Genomic DNA, 22000 nt, shown 5'->3' on the forward strand with positions numbered 1-22000 from the left:
AATTCAGTAAGGTTTGTCCAGGATATTCAAGAACTTGCCATAATAGTCACAATTAGTATCTGTTGAAAAACTGAGACAAATGACAGACATAGGCCCATCTTTCCCGAGAAGCCTACAAGAGGCTAGCTATCTGTTAGTGGCAAGGTCGCAGGTGAATGGGGGATAGTTTTTTATATCTTTAATTAAGAAAAATAACAAAAAAATCCTCACATTGTGTGTAGTATCAGTAAGACGTGGTTAGTCATCGCACAGCCACCTCACTTGTTTGTGCCCCTTTTCATTACTATCTGGCTGTCTAGTTGTTTTAGGATGTAAGCCTTTGGCAGCAGGGACTATGCCTCTTTTTGTCTTTGTACAGCACCTAGTATATTCTGTGCACTACTGGAAACCAATAAGTTATTATTAATAACTCCCATTGGAATTAGGTGCCTAACAGTCTTTGAAGATCTGGGCCTAAGTGCCTAAACCAGTGAAATTCAGCATGAAGACTTTGTTTTGGGTATGATCTCTCTATGACTGTACGGATTAAGATATTTTCCTTTTTCTATACATTAGAAAACAATCTGTTATTACTCAATCTGTTATTGTTATTAGAACTCCATTGGGAGTTAGGTGCCTGAATACCTGTTGAGGATCTGGGCTTTATGTTCTGATCTTCAAAATAGATATGTTTTAGCAGAAGTCAGTTCTCTGTGCGGGTGCAGGAGTCTGCAGTAATGCACATGTTCGCAAGATCAGGGTTTAAAAGAAACCCAAGCAGGTCACACTACGTATTTTTAATACATTATTGCCAAGAAATAATGACAGACACACAGAGTTATTACTTCAAGGAAGTCATGTGATGTACTTGGATTGTAGAACAGTTTGCTGTTGTTATTATGAAAGTAGCCAGTTTAGCCTAACATAATAGGTCTTTCCTCCTCTGATGACTTTTGATAATTATAGATGACAGAGCTATTTTAGTTGAGAGGCTGTGATACACCAATTTAAAGAGATACATACATAGCACTTGCTTTAAAAATAAAGTGTCAAGTGCATTATTTACTGTGATTAAGCACCTACCAACGCAGTAGCGAAGCAAGCTTTTCTGGTTTGTGAAATGTACCTCTGCTGAGTCATTGTTGTGTTTTTTTAAAGGGTTGTTATGAATGAAGGCCTGGGTCAATGCCAAATTTCTTGTTTCTGGCTGCTTTTGTTCCCTTACAAATAGTTTAAATCCCTGGAAATGAGTGTCTTTAAAATGAAAACTCCTAAAATCAGACTTAATTAAAAACACCCAAAATAATGTAAATTCTAAAATCCAAAACAGCTCCCCAAATGAATGACCATATGGATTTGAATATAAGATTCCCCCAGAAGTAAACAAGATAACATAGTGAAGCACTGTAATTTACAGTGACTACAAATATCAGCTATTTATATTTTAACTATTGATATTTTCTTCTGCAGAACAGGGATGCAGCCCCACACACAAAAATGTTGGGGCAGAGAGGACATGATGAAAACGAGTCCTGCAGCCTCACTGAGGGTATCAGTAGGATAATAAAAAGTGAAGGGAGGGAGAAAACCTCCTTGAATTCCCCTCACTGGTTGGACTTGTTCTGCAGGATGGATGCAGGGAAGATCAAAAGAGTCCATTGACTGAGAACCTGATTTGAATTTTGAACTAAAATGGAAGTTGGAAAGCAAAATTGTAAAAGGAGTCCTTTAAGGCAATTTCGCGACCCACAGTCACTAGCATATACTTCTAGACAATGTTATATGGAAACAATTGAAAGGAATGCTGTGAACATACAACTTACGTTTTTAAACCATTCTTCCTTTGTTGTTGCTATTATTTAATATTTACATTAGTGCTCAGAGAGACAGTCAAGACTGGGCCCCAATGTGCTAGGTGTGTAAAAAAAAAAAACCAAAAGCCAAACAAAAACCATATGAGGGCAAGGCCCTTACCTCATAGTGCTTACAATCTAAAGCCCTGATCCCACAAACACTTATTCACATGCTTAGCTTAAGTAAACTGATCTGAAATCAATGGGGCTACTAATGATAGTAAAGTTAAGCCTATGAGTAAGTGTTTGCAGGATCAGACCTAAGGCTCTGATCCTTCTAAGGAGTTGTGTTCACACACACACAGGTGTGTGCAGAAATTTAACTTTGACCCCTTCTGGGAGGCACGTTCTGTGCTCCCACCCTAGGGGGAGCTCAAGCTCTCCCCACTGCCCAGCCCCAGGGGGGGATAGCAGCTCTTCCCCCCCAGACCCGGGAGGTGCAGCTCACTCTTCCCTCCAAACTTCCCCTCTGCCCCATGCCCTGGGAGGAGCAGCTTGCTCTTCACTTCCCTTCCCTCCAACCCCCGTCAGTCCCAGCCACTGGGGCCAGAGGAGTTCTGTACCCTCCATGATTATTGGCTTTATGCCATCAGAGGATTCCCGTTAAGGGACTGAGGATCTGGCCCAGAAGCTCTTGGCTTCCAATCCTATGCTAGAGCACACATTTCAGTAGGTGTTGAAAAGGGGTTTACTTGGATATCTTCAGCTTCCTGTAAGAAGTTTTGTTTACCTGAGAGGAGAACATGCTATTTTCTCCTCTGAAGGAGCACCCTCACGTAAATAGAATAATCATTGCCACCCCTTTAGTGATGTGATCCCGCTCCCACTGAGATCAATGACAATACTCCCACTGAGATCAATGGGAGCAAAATCAGGCAATGAGAGATTATCATTAGATTTGACAATCTGCATGGATTTCTGTAGCTTTCTATAGGAATCCAATCAGGCTCCTTAGCGTGTTTTCACTAGCTTTGAAGAGACAGAGACTGCTCATGTTATCAAAAAATAACATCATTTCAAATTGCTCCTCTGCACACAAGAGGAATGGATGATGGTAGAGGCTGCTCTTCCTGTTCTGGGCTGGTACAGAGGAGTCAGGACCCATGCACTGCAGGTTGGATAGAAGGACCAATCTGGAGATCTGAGTGCAGGGATTACAGTTGTGTCTGGCTCATGTGCAGTCAGTGGAGGCTCCCTGTGGTTTTTGACACCTGGGCACCCTCCCTGGACAATCTGTCCCTAAGATTTTTAATCTGTTTTCTATTTTGTTTATTTTTTGTCTTCACCAAACCAGACTAGTACAGTTGAATGAAAAACTGCCTGAAAAGTCTACTGCAAAACAGGATTAGCCACACATACCACTTCTAGAACATGCAGAGAGTAGGGAAAATTCCCTCCTGATTCCTGCTTTAGACAGTTTATACCATAAAGCCTGATAGCCCTTCTAACTGTAATCCAGCTAGTTTAATTGAAGAGGCTATTCCTATTCATGTAAATGTCTAATAATATTGTGAATCTTACTATGTTTTCAGTCTCGGTATTAGCATGCCACGATGAGCTCCACCAGTTTAATTATACAGCACATTGCCAAGTTTAACCTCTTTGTTTTGAGTGCTCATTTTGTAGTGCCTTAAAAATAATTTATCATCATTGCACATCATGAGCCATTTGTTTTATCAAGGGATGAGCATGGACAGCCTCAGTGCTCAGGAGACAGGCTTCCAACCCCAGCAGCAGACACAGCTCATGAGTTCCTCTCAGCAGAGAAGGGGAGAGAACTCCATTTTGCACCCAGCTTCAAAGAAGAGGTCCCCTTCCTCCTTCAGCTAACTGTCCCTGATTGGTTGGGCAATCAAAAAGCACCTGGCAGGCAGAGGAGACAGTGCACTCCCAGCCAATGACAGCTGGACCCAGCATGGTGAGGAGGCTTCCCTTGCTTTGGAAGCTTTAGCCAAAGGGAAACAGGGGTATGAGTCATCCAAAACCTGCTCCAGCAAATGAGAGATCTGCCTTGCAATGGCCTTAACAGTGAGTATGGGGGAGATTTTGCCTAGCTAGCTAGGAAAGGGCTCTGGGTGTGGTGTTCAGTGATCACTCAGCGCTTAACTTGCTGCAAGAGCTCTTCTGGTTTATTCTATGTCTTGTTCCAACTGGTTGTGCTTAACAAGTTACAACAAAGGCTTCACAGCTCCCACCCTCTGCCTGAAAAGCTCACCCCTAATGCCACACTCATTAAGGTGAGGAAAGGCAGGTGAAGGCTTCCATGGGGTTGAGGAGCGTAGTACCACACTGCACACAAGCAATGGTCAGGCCTGTATTGTCCTTTTGAATATTCTACTACACAAATTTACCCTCTTTCAGTCTGCCCTAAAGAGACCAACACAAAGAACGCTGTGCACGTCACCATCTGGGAGCTGCAGTGAGACTCTAGTATGTGATTTGATTTTATGTTCTGTTAGTTTTTAGAGGTGATATTTTTATTCAAAGGAGGGTCTGGTTATTGCTGTGGGCTTTACTTATAGTAATCTGTTCCTTTGATTCCCCTGCCTTTTCCCTTATCTTGATTTCTATCTTTATACCTTCCTTAATTTGGCCTTATGCTTTCCCCTAATTAAGTGTATTTGATTCCTCCCTCCTTCCCTCCCTAGAGCTCCTAGGGGCTGTATATTATTTTATTCACCTGGCCACTAGGTGGAGGCACTGTGCCCTGAGAATCCAGTTTAGCTTCAGCAATCTAAGGGCTGGGACCTGCTAAAGCATCACAAAGCACTCAGGGCCCATTGGTTCTAAGGTGGGACCCAGAGCCACTTGTATGGGAGGAGCAAATGGACTCTACTATGCTTTGGGATCAGGGATGCTCCAGGCGGGTACTACAATTACAAGCAAATCTAGTCCCTTTGTGCTGGGAGTACAAGTGCACCCGGTTGAGTGCTGAATTCCAGTTGTCCATCCAGTGGACCTATTCTTACAATGTAGAAGAATGGGGAAAGGCTGGGAGCCAGTTGGAGGTCTGTTCTTCTCATTGTCTTCCTCTCTTGTACTCTTACTGGTCCTAGCTAGGGGATCCCACTCAAGGGTCTACTTATTAAAATACCAGTCCTACATTTGATCACCTTGATCCTCCAAAAACTGAGGCTACATCAATAGGATACATGTCCTCATTATTCTGGTGGTGCATCTGCCTACAGCTAGGGAGTATGATGGAAAAGTAATATTAAAGAGCTATTTTAAACAGGTTAAGCTATTTTTAAAAGAGCAAGATCAATCTTGGGTTCAAACAGAACTTCGATACCTGTAACTATTTACATTGTAAGTGTAGCTGTACTTTGAAGTGAACTTTTTCTATGGTTGGCTATTGCTCTTCTTGTATCTCATGTCCACTGGGTGGGGTTTTTTGTTTTGATTTGCCTTCATTCTATGGAAGGGTGCTGAATGGTGATAAGGTGATACTTGCTCTAACTCTAGCCAGTCACATCTGGGTAATTCAGATCATTGCACCAGATCAGAGTCTATGCTAATTAGAGTGCTAATTAGGGGGAGGTGAAGGGGGAAGGATAGGGGGAACAGGTGTTTTAATAGGGAAGTTGTATTTAAAAACCTGAGGGTAATTCCCTTTTGGTAAAGCCCAGTATATAAGCAGAAATGACACTTGAGGAGTGAGGGGCCTTTTCTAACATACAATATGTAAAAATCAGGCACTTGCTTGGTTAATAGGGAGATAAAACCATAATTCTTTGTTGTGGACAGTGCTTTACAGGCATGTACCTACCTGACCACTGGAAACAGCTGGGAAGATTGCAAACAGATTTACGGACACTTGGTATATTTCTACTGCTATCATTTCTCCTCCCTACCTCAGCCTATAGGATAGATTATCATTGTCCCCCAGTAACACTGAAGAGATGTTTGGACGATGCTACAGCCCAGTGTCTGACTACAGCAGTGTGACCTTGTGCTATTCACATGGTTTGTGCTGCCCAAAATGTCAGAGCTACTATGAGGATGAAGGAGTCTGTGATCAGAATGAGAATTATTGGAAGATCAGGAGCAAGAAAAAGTCTCTGACAAATAGTAGCAACCTTCAAGGAAAGCTGTGTAAATGATCCTTGTCAATACTGCCATTAGATTACTGCGGGAGTGAGACTACTCCAGGGCTGTGAACTGCATTATAGTCACTTAATGGAGCTCATCCGTGGTGAACTGACATGGTGATTTGCTCTTTATCAGATCTGCTGGGCTACATTTAAGTTACTTCCATTCACATGGCATGTGAAATCTTACATTATTAGCTGGCGCCACTGGGGTAATCTAACAGAAGATGGCACAAAAGGAAACAGCTTGATAACAGCTGGCCAGATACCTGTGAATTCTAAATAACTTCAGGAAGAGCTTGAGATTTTTTTTCTCATTTTTCCTGTTACTTCTTATTCTTGTAGCCTTTATTGTAGAGCCAGGGCCTTCTTCTGATCTTCTGTATGTACAATCTGGCTTGTGTTTACTGGGGTGGCCAAACTTACTGACCCCCTGAAACCTCCCTCCCACTGGGCAGTATCCTCTAGTCCCACCACCCTGCCGGGGCAGAAGCTCCCAGCTCTCCACCCCAGTCTGGTAGGCGGAGAATGCGGGAAGGGGCATAGGGGGCTCTGCAAGCTGTACTTTAACTGTAAAAGAGCCGCATGTGGCTCATGAGCCACAGTTTGGCCACCTCTGATCTATATAGTATGGTATGTTAGGCCATGTATCTCATACATGGCTTGAGGGGTACTCATGCAAAACACTCTGCATGCAGAATTCTGGTCTGACACAGGTAATTTACAGCTCCTTAAAGGCATTTAGTCAAATCCTTTCTATGTGCTAATTTTTAACACTGAAGTATGCTGCATGAGGTAATACATCTAGTGTGATGAAGGATGCAGGCACAGTTAGTAACCTCTGTTGTTTAAACTCACTTATCCAAGAATCTCTGGTTATCCTAGACAGGGTCATGTCCCATTCCTTTAGGTAGGTAGAGGATATTGTTTTAAGATAAAGGGTTTGCAGCTAAGTTCTGAAAAGTTAATCAAAAATGGAAGATGGGGGGGGGGAGGAAGAGGGCTTTTGATGGGTTTTGGGCGAACACCTTCTTCAACAGGTGCCCATGTACTTACTCATCCTGTATCCAGTATATTTGTAGAGGTTTATAAAATAAGGACTTGCAAGAGAAACCCAATTATGTAGCGGCATATGCAAATATGGAGGAGTCACTCCGCAGGCTCTGAATTCTCAGGGTCCCACCCACCCCAACCCTGATTATCAGCTTCACAGCCTGGGACATTGTCCCCAAAGCACTGCTCCTTTGGAATTTAGGAGCATCACAGAAATGGAGCTCGCTCCTGTGGTGCTTAGCTCTGCAGGCTTGGCTCTAGTGCTCTGGAATTTTTCCCAGACCCAGATTAACCTGTGTGCACTCAGTTTACTTGCAGAGGGCCCCATCTCAGAGGGGTGGATACTGCAATGGGCCATTCCTGAGCAGCACTGCACCCCCATGTCCCAGGTCGCAATGCCTCTCACCCAAATTTGGCCCAGCTGCCCCCCATCATGACAGAGGGTTGGTCAGGCCAAATTTGAGTGAGTGGCGTTGTGACCTGGTGATGGGGTTGCAGCACCCCCAGGTTTGGCCTGGCCATCCATCTGTTATGATGGGGGTGAGGGCAGGCTAAATTTCAGTGAGTGGTGTTGAGACCTGGTAAAGCCACTTCCTCAAATTTGGCCTGCACTGTGTGTGTGCAGGGCTGTGGGAGAAAGTAGGGCCCCTGTGTGGCCAGGATCGGGAGGTGCAGACACAGCCCAGGGTGGAAGTGGAGTGCTGAGCCTGGGGTGCTGACAAGCGGCTAGGAAAGTCCTGGGGGGTGGTGGGGGTGGGGCTGGGGGAGAGTTGTTGGTAGGCCATGGGCTGAGTGGGGAGTATTGTGGGGCTGTGCAATGAGAGGTTGGGGGTAAGCGGGGGGTGTTGGCAGGGTGGGGGCTGTGGTGCGGGGAATGTATGTCAGGGCTGGTGCAATGTGTGTGGGGGCTGTCAGGATAAGTAGGGGCTGGGGTAGAGTTGGGGGGAGCATTTGAGGGCCAGTGTTTGGGATGGGAGTGCTTTGCTGAGTGGCCCCTGTTCATGCTGCGCAGGACAGACAGCAGCTGGAGCAGAGCTAGAGCAGGATTATAGCATTGCTCAGGTTTGGCCTGGCCTCCCCCATGGTCATGACAGAAGGGCCAGGCCAAATTTGAGAGAAGATGGGGGGGCCCCGATTTCCACTGTGCACAGGGCCCCAAAATTCTGTATTCTGCACTGATTTCCTCTCTTCCAGGAGCTGCTCACAGTTGAAATGATAGACAGCAAGCAGGCTGTGAAGCTGGTAATCAGGGTTGGGGTGGGAGAGACCCTGGGAATTCAGAGCCTGCTGACTGACTCCTCATTTCCAAATGCCTCTAGATAATTTGGTTTTTCCTGCAAGTCCTTATTTTATATACCTCTACAAGTATACTGGATTCAAGATGGGTAAATATGTGGGTACCTGTTGAAGAAGCTGTTAGCCCAAGCAGAATCTGATTAAGAAATCAGATCAAGCACTAGCTCTTCATATCCACAAAAGCAATCTGACATGGGATTTTGCTTGTCTTGTGAAAGCAGTTGTATGGCAACATTGTGTATTATTCCTGATTGTGTACTGAGCCTTTTTCTCCCATCTGGGGAGGGCACAGAGTAACACAGTTTGAGCACATGACTATGAGCATGGAATTCCTGAGATCTAATTACAGCTCATGAAGATGAGACTCTGTGACCTTGGATATATCACTTGACATCTGTCTCCACCTCTCCCTTTGGAATAACTCACCCAGCTCACAGGGCTGTTGTGAAGACTGATTCATGTTTAAAGAGATCAAGTGCTATATGAAATACTATATGAGTATTATTATTGGCTATAATGGCATTGTAATTGACAGCAAGGAAGCAAGTTACAACCATCTCCCTCAAAAGCAGTTACAAAAACAAAATGCAATTCTATCAAGGGAAGGGCTTTGTGTGGTACAGTATTTATAGGATGCAGAGTTTAAATATGCCCTAAAGACAAAATAGCCAGACTGCCAGGCCCAGGCCCAGGCCCTAGACAGAAGATTCTTTCCCAAAAGTAATGCAAAAAGAGAGAAATTGAGAGGCTCCTGATGGAAGGATTTGTTGCTCTTCTCCTTCTCCATTCAAGAATGCAATGAATATTGCTGCTGGTGTGTAGTAATCGCTCCTTCAGAGGTAATGGTAGTTTTGTGGAATGCATACTTGTTAAGACCAAAGAGTCACAATTTTGGTGGCTTTATTTAACAGCCCAAAGTGCATAAATGGCAGCAGTGATTTAGCCATGTTGGCCCCAGGATATTAGACAGAAAACATGGGTGAGGTAATATTTGTTATTGGACCAACTTCTGATGGTGAAAGGGGCAAGCTTTAGAAGAGACACATAAGTGTAAGCACGTCTCTCTCACCAACAGAAGTTTGTCCAGTAAGAGATATTACCACACCCATCTTGTCTCTGCAGATGTCCCGGTTACCAGATCTTAAGCCTGACAAACTTGCAGCATGGCACAAGCATTAGGAAAATAGCAATTGCTATGTTCACGTGATTCTAAGAGCTGCTTGAAGCTCTGTCCCTGGCTGTTCCTTGTTTTGGAATGGGTGGGGAATGTGCTTGTGTTGTTAGCTCTGGATGTGGTTCTTGCTTTGCCTGGGCTGTGAGGCGGTCAGCCTGCTTCCTGCTATCAGCTGGCAGGTGCTCTGGTTGTGCTGCTGGCTGCTACCTAGCTGTGCCTAGCTTTGGCTACTTGGTAACTAGTTTCCTGGTTTGGGGGCTTTGGCTGCTTCTCTTTGACTGCTCACAGGCCTCTGTGGCTAGGAAAAGATAGCTAGAGCACTGCCAGATATGCACATAATATACTTATCTAATGATATGTCCTTGTCACTTTTATTCCCCCACCTTTTCCAGTCCTTTGGTTTCTCAACTTTTGTCAAGTGTTATGTAATTTAGCATGTAAGCTCCTAGGGCAGGGACCCTGTCTGCTTTATTTGTCTGATAAGCACCGTACTCATCTACCATAATCTGGATATAATATAGCAATATAGAAATAATAATAAGACTTATTTATTGGATCCTTAGTTTAGAGAGGAGATAGGAAGGCAGTAGCAGCAGTGCCACTTCAAATATTTCTTAGGTGGGTGCAAATTCTTGTCATCACCCTCCCCCCCCCAGGAGGGGCCCGGTTCTGGTCCTTCTCATCCTCCTCTCTCTTCCAGCGGGGACCCTGGATCTCCCTCAGCCAGGGAGTCTCCCCTCTCTTATCCCCACAATGCATGAGCCATGCCATTGGGAATTGCGTTCCTGTTGGACTCCCCTGCACAGGAAAAACTTCTTGTGAGCCAGGTTACACCACCATCTGGCCCAGCTGCCCATTTGTCTGGACAGAAGGGCATCCACTACTCACTCAGATTTGGCCTGGCCGCCCCTCTGTAGAGACAGAGGGGCAGCTAGGCCAAATTTCTGAGGTGTTGTGACCACGCAACTGGAGTAAGGCTCTGGACTGCCCCAGGAGCAGCCATACTGGTTTAGTTCTTAAAAGTGGCTTGCCATGTTCCTTCTGGCTCTGTAGCATATGGCACTTTGAGCAAGCGTAAACCCTGCTGTAATTTGTGCCACTGATCTGTAGCCAGTGTACATCACAGAGCAGAGGTGTAATGTGCTGTTTGTGTGAAACCCTGCTTAATAAACTGGCTGACAAATTCTGCTCCAGCTGCAATTTCCACATGAAGGGTGCATTGCGGTAATTCTGTCTTGAGGTGATACAGGCATGAATACATTTCCAAAGCCATCTAGTCTCTTTAGGCTTCTCATTTTTAATTATTTCTTCCCACTGGTGTCAATACAGCAGAGGATTTAAATTCATTGATCAAAATTGCACTTTCTCTTAAGCCATACATAAATTCCATAAATACATGATATTTTAGTATTGTGTTTTCTGAGAAACTTTTTTCTTCTTAAATTGTTGGATTTTTCAAAATAATTATAAAAAAGAAAGTAGTTCCAAAAGAATGTTCCCCTTCCTTACATGTACAGCATGTCTAACATCTGACTACTTGTTAATTTTTAAATGCACTTAGAACCATCAGTAAGATATGCCACTGTTTCGGTGGTGGTTACGCAAGTACCAGTAATGCCTCCAAAATGCACCTGGATGGTGCATTAATCCTAATTTTTTGCATATTCAAGAAAACTGCCCTGATCAGAGTCTTGTAAATATTTTATTTAGGAATTGCCATCTTATATTAGAGCAGTGGTTCATCTACTGCAGTGGCCAGTACCAGATGCTTCAGAAGAAGAATCAAGAAACCTTGAAGTGAAGGATTATGGAACGAACTTCCCTTAGGGGAAGCTTTTTTCTAACTCATCTGAGTTAATGGTTGGCTAATAGCCCTTCCACTTCTTTCCCCTTATTAATATAGATGTCATTATTATCCATAAAAATATCTAATCCATTTTGTAATCCTACTAATCATCTCTTGTGGCAGTGAGTTCCACAGGTTAACTAGGTATTATATAAATACAGATTTATTTGCTTGCCTTTCAGTTTTAATGAATGTCCCTTTCTTGTATTTTGAAAGGGTAAATAGAAGCACACAATATGCCTTCACTCTTCCATTCATTAATTTGTATATTTCTCTTATGTCCTCCTTTATTTACCTCCTCTCTAGGTCTTTACAATTGTTCCACTTATGGAAGTCATCTGTGTTGCTAATTTTGTTGCCCTTCTGTGAGTCCCCATTTATTTCTCCTGTATCATTATTTGAGATAGGATGACCAGAACACTATTCCAGGTGAGGGTGTACTATTGATTTATATCATGCCTTTATGACCTCTTGTTTAACTTATTCATCAGGACATTGGGAGGGTTAGTGAGGAGGCATGGGTTGAAGGCTAGTTAGTATGTTGATGACATTCAGCTTATATCTCCATCTCCAATGACCCAGTTAGGGTGCTTGTGGTTGATTGCATTAGTGAAGGTATGTCTAAACTACAAATGCTCCAGTGGCACAGCTGCAGCACTACATCTATGGTGCTGTAAGTGTAGACATTTACTATAGTGATTTTTCCATCACTGTAGTAAATCTGCCCCCTCAAGAGGTGGTAGCTAAGAATTCTTCCATCGACCTACCTTCATCTGCAGTGGAGGTTAAGTTGACCTAATTACATCTCACATGGTGTGAAATTTTTCACAGCCTTGTGTGATATAGTTAGGTTGACCTAAATTTAAGGTGTAGACCAGGCCTGAGGAAGATTGGGGCATAGCTGAGGGCAAGATGATTGAGATTCAGTTTAGAGCAGACTGAGGTTTGTTGGTTGGAGGAAGCAGCTGGAAGAGATGGTGAGAGTAATGCCTATACCTTTGACTGAGGGTATATATCTGCATTTTCTTGACTAAACTTGCAATCTGAGGACCTAGTTACATGTCTTACTTAGCCTTTTTTCCATCTATGTATAGCTAGGAGATTGCAGTAACTCAGTCTGTAGCTAAAAATGGCACAGATGGCAGTTCCAAGGTCTACACTGGAAAGAAATGGGTGCAATGTGCTCTGGATGGGTGATGTCTTAAGTCCATTCAGAAATTGCACTTGGTTCAGAGTTTGACAACCATGCCATTAAGCAGTGTTTCTTTTCATGAACATTTTAAACCTATGCTCTGTGATCTGTGCTAGCTACCTATCAGCTTCTGAGTCTATTTTAAGATATTGTTTTTGACCTAGAATGCACTAAATAGACTAGGATCTACTTATAGAGACTCCTAGACTTAAAGAAGGGACTATCATGATCATTTAGCCTGACCTCCTGCAGATTGCAGGCAACAGAACCTCATCCACCAGATTCCTAATCTCTGGCTGAATTACTGAAGTCCTCAAATTATGATTTAAAGTTACAGAGATTCTTCATTTATACTAATTTAAACCTGCAAGTGACCCATGCACCATGCTGCAGAGGAACGTGAAAATCCTTCAGGATCTCTGCCAATCTGACCTGGGGAAAAATTTCTTCCCAACCCCAAATATGGTGATCAATTAGACCCTGAGCATGTGGGCAAGACCCACCAGCCAGACAGCTGGGAAAGAATTCTGTGTAGTAACTCAGAGTCTTCCCCATCTAGTGTCCCATCACTGGCCATTGGAGATATTTGCTACTAGCAGTCGCAGATTGGCAACATGCCATTGTAGGCAGTTTCATCATACCACCCCCTCCATAAACTTATCAAGCTCAGTCTTGAAGTCATTTAGGTTTTTTTGGCCCCACTGCTCCCCTTGGAAGGCTGTTGCAGTTGCAGAACTTCACTCCTCTGATGGTTAGAAACTTCATCTAATTTCAAGCCTTAACTTGTTGATGGCCGGTTTATATCCATTTGTTCTTGTGTGCACACTGTCACTTACCTTAAATAATTCCTTTCCCTCCCTGGTATTTATCCCTCTGATATATTTATAGAGAGCAATCATATCTCCAATAAGCCTTCCTTTGGTTAGGTTAAACAAGCCAGCCTCTTTGAGTCCCGTCTCATAAGGTAGGTATGTCCTGCTCTTCACAGAATGCATAGGTCAAGGGAGCTCTACCGGATATGGAGGAGTTGTTCAACATGCTGGCAGGTTTCCCTGAACTCGTTCCTTTTTTGGTGACACTGTTTTTTGTCTTTGGTACAGCCAGGAGCTGCCATCCATTCCAACAGGCACTTGCACAGCAAAATGCAGAAATGGACACTTTGGAGCAGTGATTGATTCATAGATTCCAAAGCAGCAAGGGGTCATTGTGATCACTTAATCTGACCCCCATATAGCACAGGACACAGAACTTCCCCAAAATGATTCCTGGAGCAGATCTTTTAGGAAAACATCCAGTCTCAACATCAAAACCCTCTCTTTTCTGCATACTGTTGTTGTCCCCAGCTTTCTGTTCCATTTTCTTTTTTTTTTTCTTCCCTTTTCAGTGTCAAAATGGTAAACAGGAAGAAGAGGAAAAGGAAAGAAAGAGGTGGGAGATGGAAATGGGAAGGGAACCTGAAAAACCCAAGAAATGTTTGGGTTTTTGTTGAAAAACCCGAATATTTCTTTATGCCCCCATATACTTCCCACAAAAACTCCTGTTTTTTAAATATAAACCATTTTTCATTGAAAAAAAGTTTTGATTGACAAATGTTGACCTTGTCTATTGATAGCTGCTTTGGGAAACTGTTCTATGTATCTGAGAAGTGAGAAACAGGATTTGCTTGTGACAAAAATAACTTGTAAATGGACCCACACAGGCTTGCCAGAGCTTTTTAGACAGTGTGTGACTTCTGGTCACACTTTTCCCTGGAGCGGTGGAGTGCAGAATGGTAAACCTACAGGTCAACTCTGCAGTGACCAGGACTGTATAGAGTGATAATGGATGGATGGACTATTTGCACTGGTTCAGTTACACTGGACCTGAAAAGCATCCACATTCTCATCAATTTGATTGAACTCCAACAAAAAGAGTGCTGGTCCTATTAAAGAAAACACAGTAATTATATTTAAGTACAGAGGTCTATCAGTGGGAGACAAATATTGTTTTTGCATGCATGCCAGCTCCCACCAAATTAAGGAGACTTATATTGGCGCAACTTCTATGCGTAGACCATCCCTAGGAGACCACCTCTCTCCGTACGACACACTGCCTCAGTTGTGGTCAATGTAAGCACCTTACTGCAGATCCATTGGTGTAAGAGAGAAGGGGAAGCTGGCAACGAGTTCTTCATTAGAGACTGGAGTCTTTGGACCTGTCTTCGCTTAGCGACTGATTTGCAAAGGTATATAGATACCAAAAGATACGGATAGGCAGTTACTGGAATTTACAAAAGCATCTAATAATTTCAACGGGAGTTAGGTGCCTATCCTGCTCAGGTGCTTTTGAAAATCCTACTAAGCACCTATCTACGTCTTCAGGTACCTAAATATCTTTGAAAAACTGGGCCCTGATCTGTAACAGCCTTAGTCTGTTAACCTCTATGACCCCTTTATTACAAGGGCCATCTTTTCTTCCTCACTCCTATGGAAATGGGTAGGGCTGGGTAGTGATAGCGTAGAACTTGGGTGGTATTTGGAAGGGAAGTGAATTAATTTTTGTTATATTGATGTTATGGAGTAACTGAAGTGTCTGTACATGTACATTTAAAAGTTTGTGAGTCGGAATGGTACCCTTTTATTGTAGAGTAGTAAAAAAACCAGCAGTAAAAAACCCATTCAGTATTGTTTTCCATCCCATTTCTTAGGCAGCCTAGCATAATTTGCTTTTATGACCACTGCAGCACAATGTACAGAAGTTCTCATTGGGTGCCCACAGTGACATCCAAGTCTCTTTGTTGGAAATACCTGCATGGCAAATATCAGTTATTTTAGGTGAGGCCGAGGGAACATATATTAGCATGAAGCTATGATTATGGTGGAGACAACGCTTCCATTTTAAGATCCTCTTTTCAGGCACTCGTGAGATGTTTCAGGAGGAAAAATAATTGAAATGTCAAATGCTTATTCTTAGGTCAAAAGCAAATGTTTTTGGAAAGACTGACAGGACTCTGACTGTATTTAGATATGTGAATCTGAGCAGAAAAGCACTTGTCTTATGTAAAACCTGGTATGGATTTAGGCCCCAATCTTACAGCCTGGAACAAGTTGTCAGTCCCTTGTTCCTGTGGAGTGCCCCATTGAAGCTAGTGTGGATGCAGGGGTGATTGCAGGATTAGGGCCTTAGTCCTTCTTGAAGATCATTAGGCCCTGATCCAGCAATAAACTCCAGGGGCAGAGACTCCTGTTTCTGTGTGGAGCACCATTAATTCAAATGGGGCGCTGTGCAGGCACAACTGTTCACCTGCACAGATGACATTGAAGGAGAGGGTGGGGGCAGTGGGGTTCAGTGTCTTTCCTGAGTTCGAGGAAACAACTTCACCAATGACCATGATGACAGCAGTTTGAAAACCACTGTGGTTCCTGCACAATGTGTCAGTTTCCTTACCTGTTTTCACACTCGCTTCACAATGAGGTGTGAAGCTCGAGGTATAAGCATACTTATTTATTTCTGTAATTACATTTTCCCATTAAACACATGATTTGCCATGAGACAGAGAATATTCACATAAGTAGACTTTCTGTTCATTCAAATGTGTGATGAAAGTTCTAGTGTCTTTACTTTGTTTTTAATTCAGGGAAATTAAATGCAAAAACTTCACAAGCACAACATCAAGGAATAGAGTTGAACTGAACAAAAGACAGCAAATGCAAAATTATGGTTCCCCCAGCAACTGTAACTATGGCACAGAGTGGATGTGTGCGCACACACACACATACATAAAATATGGTATTCAAGTTAGCACTGTCTGAAATACAAACTTTTAAATATGTTCAAGAGGGCTGAGTGATGACTGCTGTGAGAAACATAATTTTGAATTTCCTGACTTTGGGCAATTAAAATCTCAGCCAGGATGTTGCATTAGCATAGTTTTTGCATTTAATTTACTACTTTACTTAAAATATATGTGCATTGATTACTTTTAAAACATTTCTCACCTTTTCATGCCATTTATTTTTGTAGGTAAAAAAAATGATAATGACATTCACAGCATCAATCACCTTGTTCTCTCCCAATTAAGGGGAAAAAAGAAAGGGTGGAAATAAAAACCTCGCCCAAGCAGGGCTATTTAGAATCCAAAAAAGGAAAAGTGCCAAAGACACTGAAGTCCACTAAGGACTTAGCTATTGCCAATCTATTTTACATGGAAGCCAGTGGAATGCTCTTAGGTGGTTTGTTATTCATTTTCAATATAAATATGAGATTTAATTTAGGGTGTTTTGTGATTAATTGTAGTATTTAGTAGTATTATTTTGATCTAAGGTTTATCTGAGGCACATTTACTGGGACATTTAGTCTTATATGATTATTAATCTGTTGTTATTTATATAGGGACTGAAGCTGCAAAGTGGAATGCCTCTTGCACGGTCCCTCAAGCCCCTGCCTCTCTCACTGACTTCAGTGGGAGTTGAGCATGATCAGCACAATCTAGGAGGTGTTCAGTGTCTCAGAAGATCACTAATGCCACAAAGCATGCAGATATTTAGCTAGAGAAGACAGAAGTTACAGTCTAGGGCCCAACGCTGCAAATTTTTCCGCCTGTGTGAAGTCTCAACCCTGAAAACACTTAGGCTACCAGTACACTATGGGCGATACAGCAGCACGGCTATGGCGCTATAGCTATACCTCTGTAACCCTGTAGTGTAGATGGAGACTACAGCGATGGATGAGATTTTTCCATCACTGTAGGAACTCCACCTCCCTGAGTGACGGTAGATAGGTTGATGGAAGCATTCTTCTAATGACCTAACTGCATCTATAACAGGGGTTCGGTTGGCATAGCTATGGTGCTCAGGGGTGTGTATTTATACACCCCACCATGCCGTAACTATGTTAACATAAGTTTTAAGAGTAGTCCAGGCCTTAGGTATATCTTCACAGCAGAGTTAGCCTGGACTCATATGTGGGTGTTGCCTCAGCCTTCCCCCGTTCACACACAAAAACCACTCACTCAAGTTTAATGGCGGTGCTTTCAACCCAAGCAAGCTGGCCTGGCTGTGGGTAAGGGGGGAATCCAGGTGTCACTTTCACTCAGGTGGTAACCTGCCCACTTTGCTGTGAAGATGTGGGCTAAATCACACAAGTGCCAATAGTCCTCCAATGCCTTCCCACAATTTCCCCTATATGCCCAGAAGGACACACACATTTTTTTTCAGTAGGAAAGATTCATAGAACAACTCAGTTCACCACAGCACAAAGAACCTTGGGATATATCCCCAGAAGTCCTAATGATGCACACAGGAGTGCAGCATCTGTATGGGCCCAATAACTCTGGTACGGCTTTGCAGTATGGCTGCTCACACCCGGACTAGGTTAACCTGGGTCTGGCTCACAGGGGCTAACTCTGCAGTGAAGATGTACCTTATAGTGCTATTCAATGGGACTATACCTGGGAGCAATCACTTTGTTATATGCAATACTGGGGATTAGCTAGACAACATACAAAGAAGTAAGAGATGCACTATATGGTTTTTCATTCCTTTTCTGTGTCTGGCTTTTAGCCAGCCTTGCTTGATTTTTGCTTTCTAGCTTTTGTCCATTTGCTATTGGCTTATTTGCTTGTCTGTGGCCTGGCATAATATTGTTTACCCTTTGCCTGATTTCTCTGTTTGTATTTTAACCTTCCTAGTTCTTTTGTTTTGTTTTCATCTCTTTTCCCATTTCTATTTTTAACTTCTTCCTATATAATTAACCCTTACCTAATCTCTGATCAGTGCTTTCCTACCGCTTTTCAATCCCCATTCCCTAACAGAGCCATCCTATTTCTTTTAATAGAAGGACACTGTCTCACCAGTGAGAAATCAGCCTTTGTCCCAGTTCATTTCCTTGAGCTTTCTAAAGAGAGATCTGCCTCTCCCTTTTCACCCACCCTGATGTGGGTTCATATCCATTTGAAGACGCCAGTTATGAAAGTCAAGAGAGAAAACAGTTTAGTGAAGATTTTCCAGATGATGTGAGGTTGTTTCTCGGGTTGTGAAAGAGTGAGATTATTTTGGTGACTGTTAGTGCTGCTGAGGCATGTTATGTTTAAACAAACTAGGAATCATGAAATTTTGCAGAATCAGTCCAATTTCAAGTTTGCAGCAAAATGTGAAAACCTGAAAATGTGAATTTCCAGCTTTATTATGAATGTTTCAAACATCCCAAATTGTCCCAATGAGCATGAATCCAGACTATTTTTATAAAAAGAGGCAAAACTGTTGAAAGACAGATCTGACCCAAGGTACTGTCACACGACTAATGAAAACTTTTTTTAAAGAGATGTTTTGTTTTGACGTTTCCTTTAACTCTGGAGGTGAAATTAATTTTGATAAAACCATTACCATGCATTCTGACAAGGTGAATTTTGTAAAACCTTGCACTTCAGTCTAAGGACAAATATCAGATGGACAAATTTATTTTGTTATAACCTTTGTTTCATCCCAATGGCAAAATACATTTTGTCAAACTCCTTTCTTCATAATGTCCACAAATGACATTTCATCACATTTTTGTCAACAGAATGTAATTTTACTCCAGTCATCTGTCAGCAAAGAGAAATACCATAAAATCACTTTGCTCACAAACATAAATTATATGTTGATTGTGTTTGTACAGAAAATGAAAGTATCAAAACTTCTTCTGTGGAGACAATGAAGACAGATAGCATTCATTTTGTGGACAAAATATTGATGTTACAAGCAGCAATTCATAATCTCTAGGTTAGCCAGAGGGCCTGACACACGTGGAATTTACAATAAAACAAAGCTGGAATGTGTTTGTGTACGCTCATTCAGGCCCTAATCCAAAGCCCTTTGCAGTCTATGTAAAGACTCCCATTGACTTCAGTGGGTTTTGGAGCAGGTGTTCTAAGTGCAGCGTTGTCAGTATGTGTAAAAAAAAGGGCCTTACTCTGAACTCATTCACACCAGCTGACTTTCAAAGAGTTAGTTCTGATTTATACCAGAGTAAGAGAAGAATCAGGCCCATGAGTTTTTTCATTAGCTGTGTAATGTCAGAAGAATATTAGGTTATAGTTTAAGTTTTCTGCTTTCTCTGAAGTCTTGCAGAGCAATAAGAAAGCTGTTTTTATGGAAATGTATTCTTTTAAAACTAGAAAACCACTTATGTTTATGCTCTTACAGTCAATGACATTGTTCAAGGTCGTGAATATTCTTATTCTTAGCATTATATAAAAGTGCTCAGTATCTTAGAGTCACAGAGTGATCATCAAGATCTCTATCTTCCCCTCTTCTTGTGTATTCCTTCTCTATCACTATCTAGTATATCTGGTAAGACATTGCAAAGTAGCCTTCTGAATGGTCATTAAATTCACCCACATTCATGCTTTTTGCTCACTATTCACAAACATTTGAACAGACATAATTTTGTTCACCCAAATGTTTGGTGAAAGGCTGTTCTTTATTTGGATACCTCATCAAAAAGTTTGTCCTCCAGAGACCAGAAACATTACCATCTGATTTAGGTGACCAGTTACACACTACAAATAACTCATAGTGACTAGTCAAACAGAAAAGATGGCAAAAAAAATCATAGGTTGAAATACGTTTGCATGATTGATTCATTGAACAGTTATGAACAGTGAATAGATTTTTAAGTCAGCCTGTTTGCAAACAGAAAAAAGGGGTTAAATATAGCATGGACTAAGATTAAGGAGACTTGAATTCTAGTTCCTTCTCTTTCACTGGCCTACTGGGTGACCTTAGATAAGTCACATCATCACTCTGTGCCTCAGTTTCCCCATCTCTGAAATGGAGATAATGCTACTAATCTCTTTTGTACAGCACTTTGAGATCTACAGATAGGAGCTAGGTAAATAAATGAATAATTGGACCAGCTGTGTTGTAAACACATCTGTTTTCTTTTCTGTCACTCAGGCTCTAAAACTTTCTCTCCTTTCCCTCCCTATCTAGACAGTTGTTGGATCCTGATGGGCCTGCCTCCATAATATTTCCAAAAGCAGTCCCTTTTTACATAGGGCGATCAGACAGCAAGTGTGAAAAGTGGGACAGGGAGTGGGAATAATAGGCACCTATATAAAACAAAACCCCAAATATTGAGACTCTCCCTATAAAGTTGGGACATCTGGTCACTGTATTTTTACCCTTAGTGATAGAATCTTGGTCCACACACCTGGTCCTCTTGCCTTCATTGTGACAAACTCTCCTGCAACTGGCATTCCTGATTCCCTACATTATGCTAATTAAAACTATCCAAAATACTGCTGCTAAAATAATCTGCCTTGTCAGCTAATCCAGCTGTGCCTCTGCATAGGCACATGCTAGCTCCCTTGAGTCCGTGCATTAACTTCTGACCTTCTTGTGCACCAAAGTCAAGCTTCTCATTTTCTCCTCTGCAACTCCACTGTGACCTGTCTGTGCCTAGGGTAACCCACCTGAAAATGCCAAGGTCAGGGCAGGCTGCAAAAGGAGAGCAGATTCTCCCAGAATGGTGGGTAACACTGAAGTTAGATTCCCTGAACAGTCACAACAGTGCTCCTGATTTCCCATACTGGTTATCAAGAAAAGAAATACACAGCCCCCTTTATTGCGTTTCAGTCTCTGGTTCCCAATCAGCAAATTGGTTCCAGTAAAGAGATAAGTTATTTAAAACTCTGTTCCCTTTACCAAAATGTCCTGATCCCCAAAGGGTCAGCCACAGTACCAGATCAATATAAGTTTGGATCTTACCCAAAATACCACGCTGCCAGCCAATCCTTTAGCAACTAAAACTAAAGGTTTATTATAAAAGGAAAGAAACAGATAAGAAGAGAGACATTAAATGGTTAAAGCAATCAGATGCATACAAATAACTTTAAACTCCATATATATCAGATTCTCAGTAGAACTGTGGAGTTTTCAGGCTTGTGCAGTTCCTTTGGTATACATCCAATACCTGGATAGGTCTCAGTCCTTTGTTTCACAGCTTCAGTTGTAGATGAGCTGATCCAGAGGTAGGAAGCAGGAATGAAGACAAGATGGAGATGGTGCAGCTGCACTTTATAGTTTCTGCCATGTAGCTTGTTTCAAACACAAGCCCACAGCACATGGGCAGGGAAAGGCATTTGCAGTCCACCGACCACAGGCATGTCCCTACATGTCCTGATGACTCATAGGTGCCATTCTAGCTTCTCTCCCTGGCTCACTGAAAAAGATAGTGGCCCTCAATGAGTCATCAATGCTGGCACTAATCTGTCTGGGGGATGTAACCCAGTAGCACAGCACAAGTGTTTGGATACAGATATATATCACACACATCCATAATGTACAGTACAAAGATGATATATACACACAAACAATATTATCATACTTAGCAAATTATAACCTTTCCAATGGTATCTGACATGGCATATCTTGTACGAATTATTGTAATTTTGCAATATTGATATCAATAATAGTATAAATGGTCACCCCTAATCCAGACAGCATCACATACACGTTTGCCTAAAGATCATTTTAGTTGCCTACATTCTACCAG

The 22000-nt window shown here is 42.3% G+C and overlaps 1 long non-coding RNA gene across 1 annotated transcript in view; it reads left to right on the forward strand.

Moving 5' to 3' along the window:
• Positions 1-3751: 3751 nt before the first annotated feature.
• The window catches only part of LOC137141457 (uncharacterized), a 29814-nt gene continuing 11565 nt past the window's right edge, over positions 3752-22000 (forward strand). Inside the window, exons 1-2 of the long non-coding RNA XR_010916646.1 lie at positions 3752-3860; positions 4194-4262. This is a non-coding gene — a long non-coding RNA (uncharacterized lncRNA). The remainder of the gene's footprint in view (positions 3861-4193; positions 4263-22000) is intronic.

This window comes from Emydura macquarii, unplaced genomic scaffold (assembly GCF_026122565.2).
Source record: "Emydura macquarii macquarii isolate MOO-44397 ecotype Brisbane River unplaced genomic scaffold, CSIRO-AGI_Emac_v2 contig_3062, whole genome shotgun sequence".
Lineage (NCBI taxonomy): Eukaryota > Metazoa > Chordata > Testudines > Chelidae > Emydura > Emydura macquarii.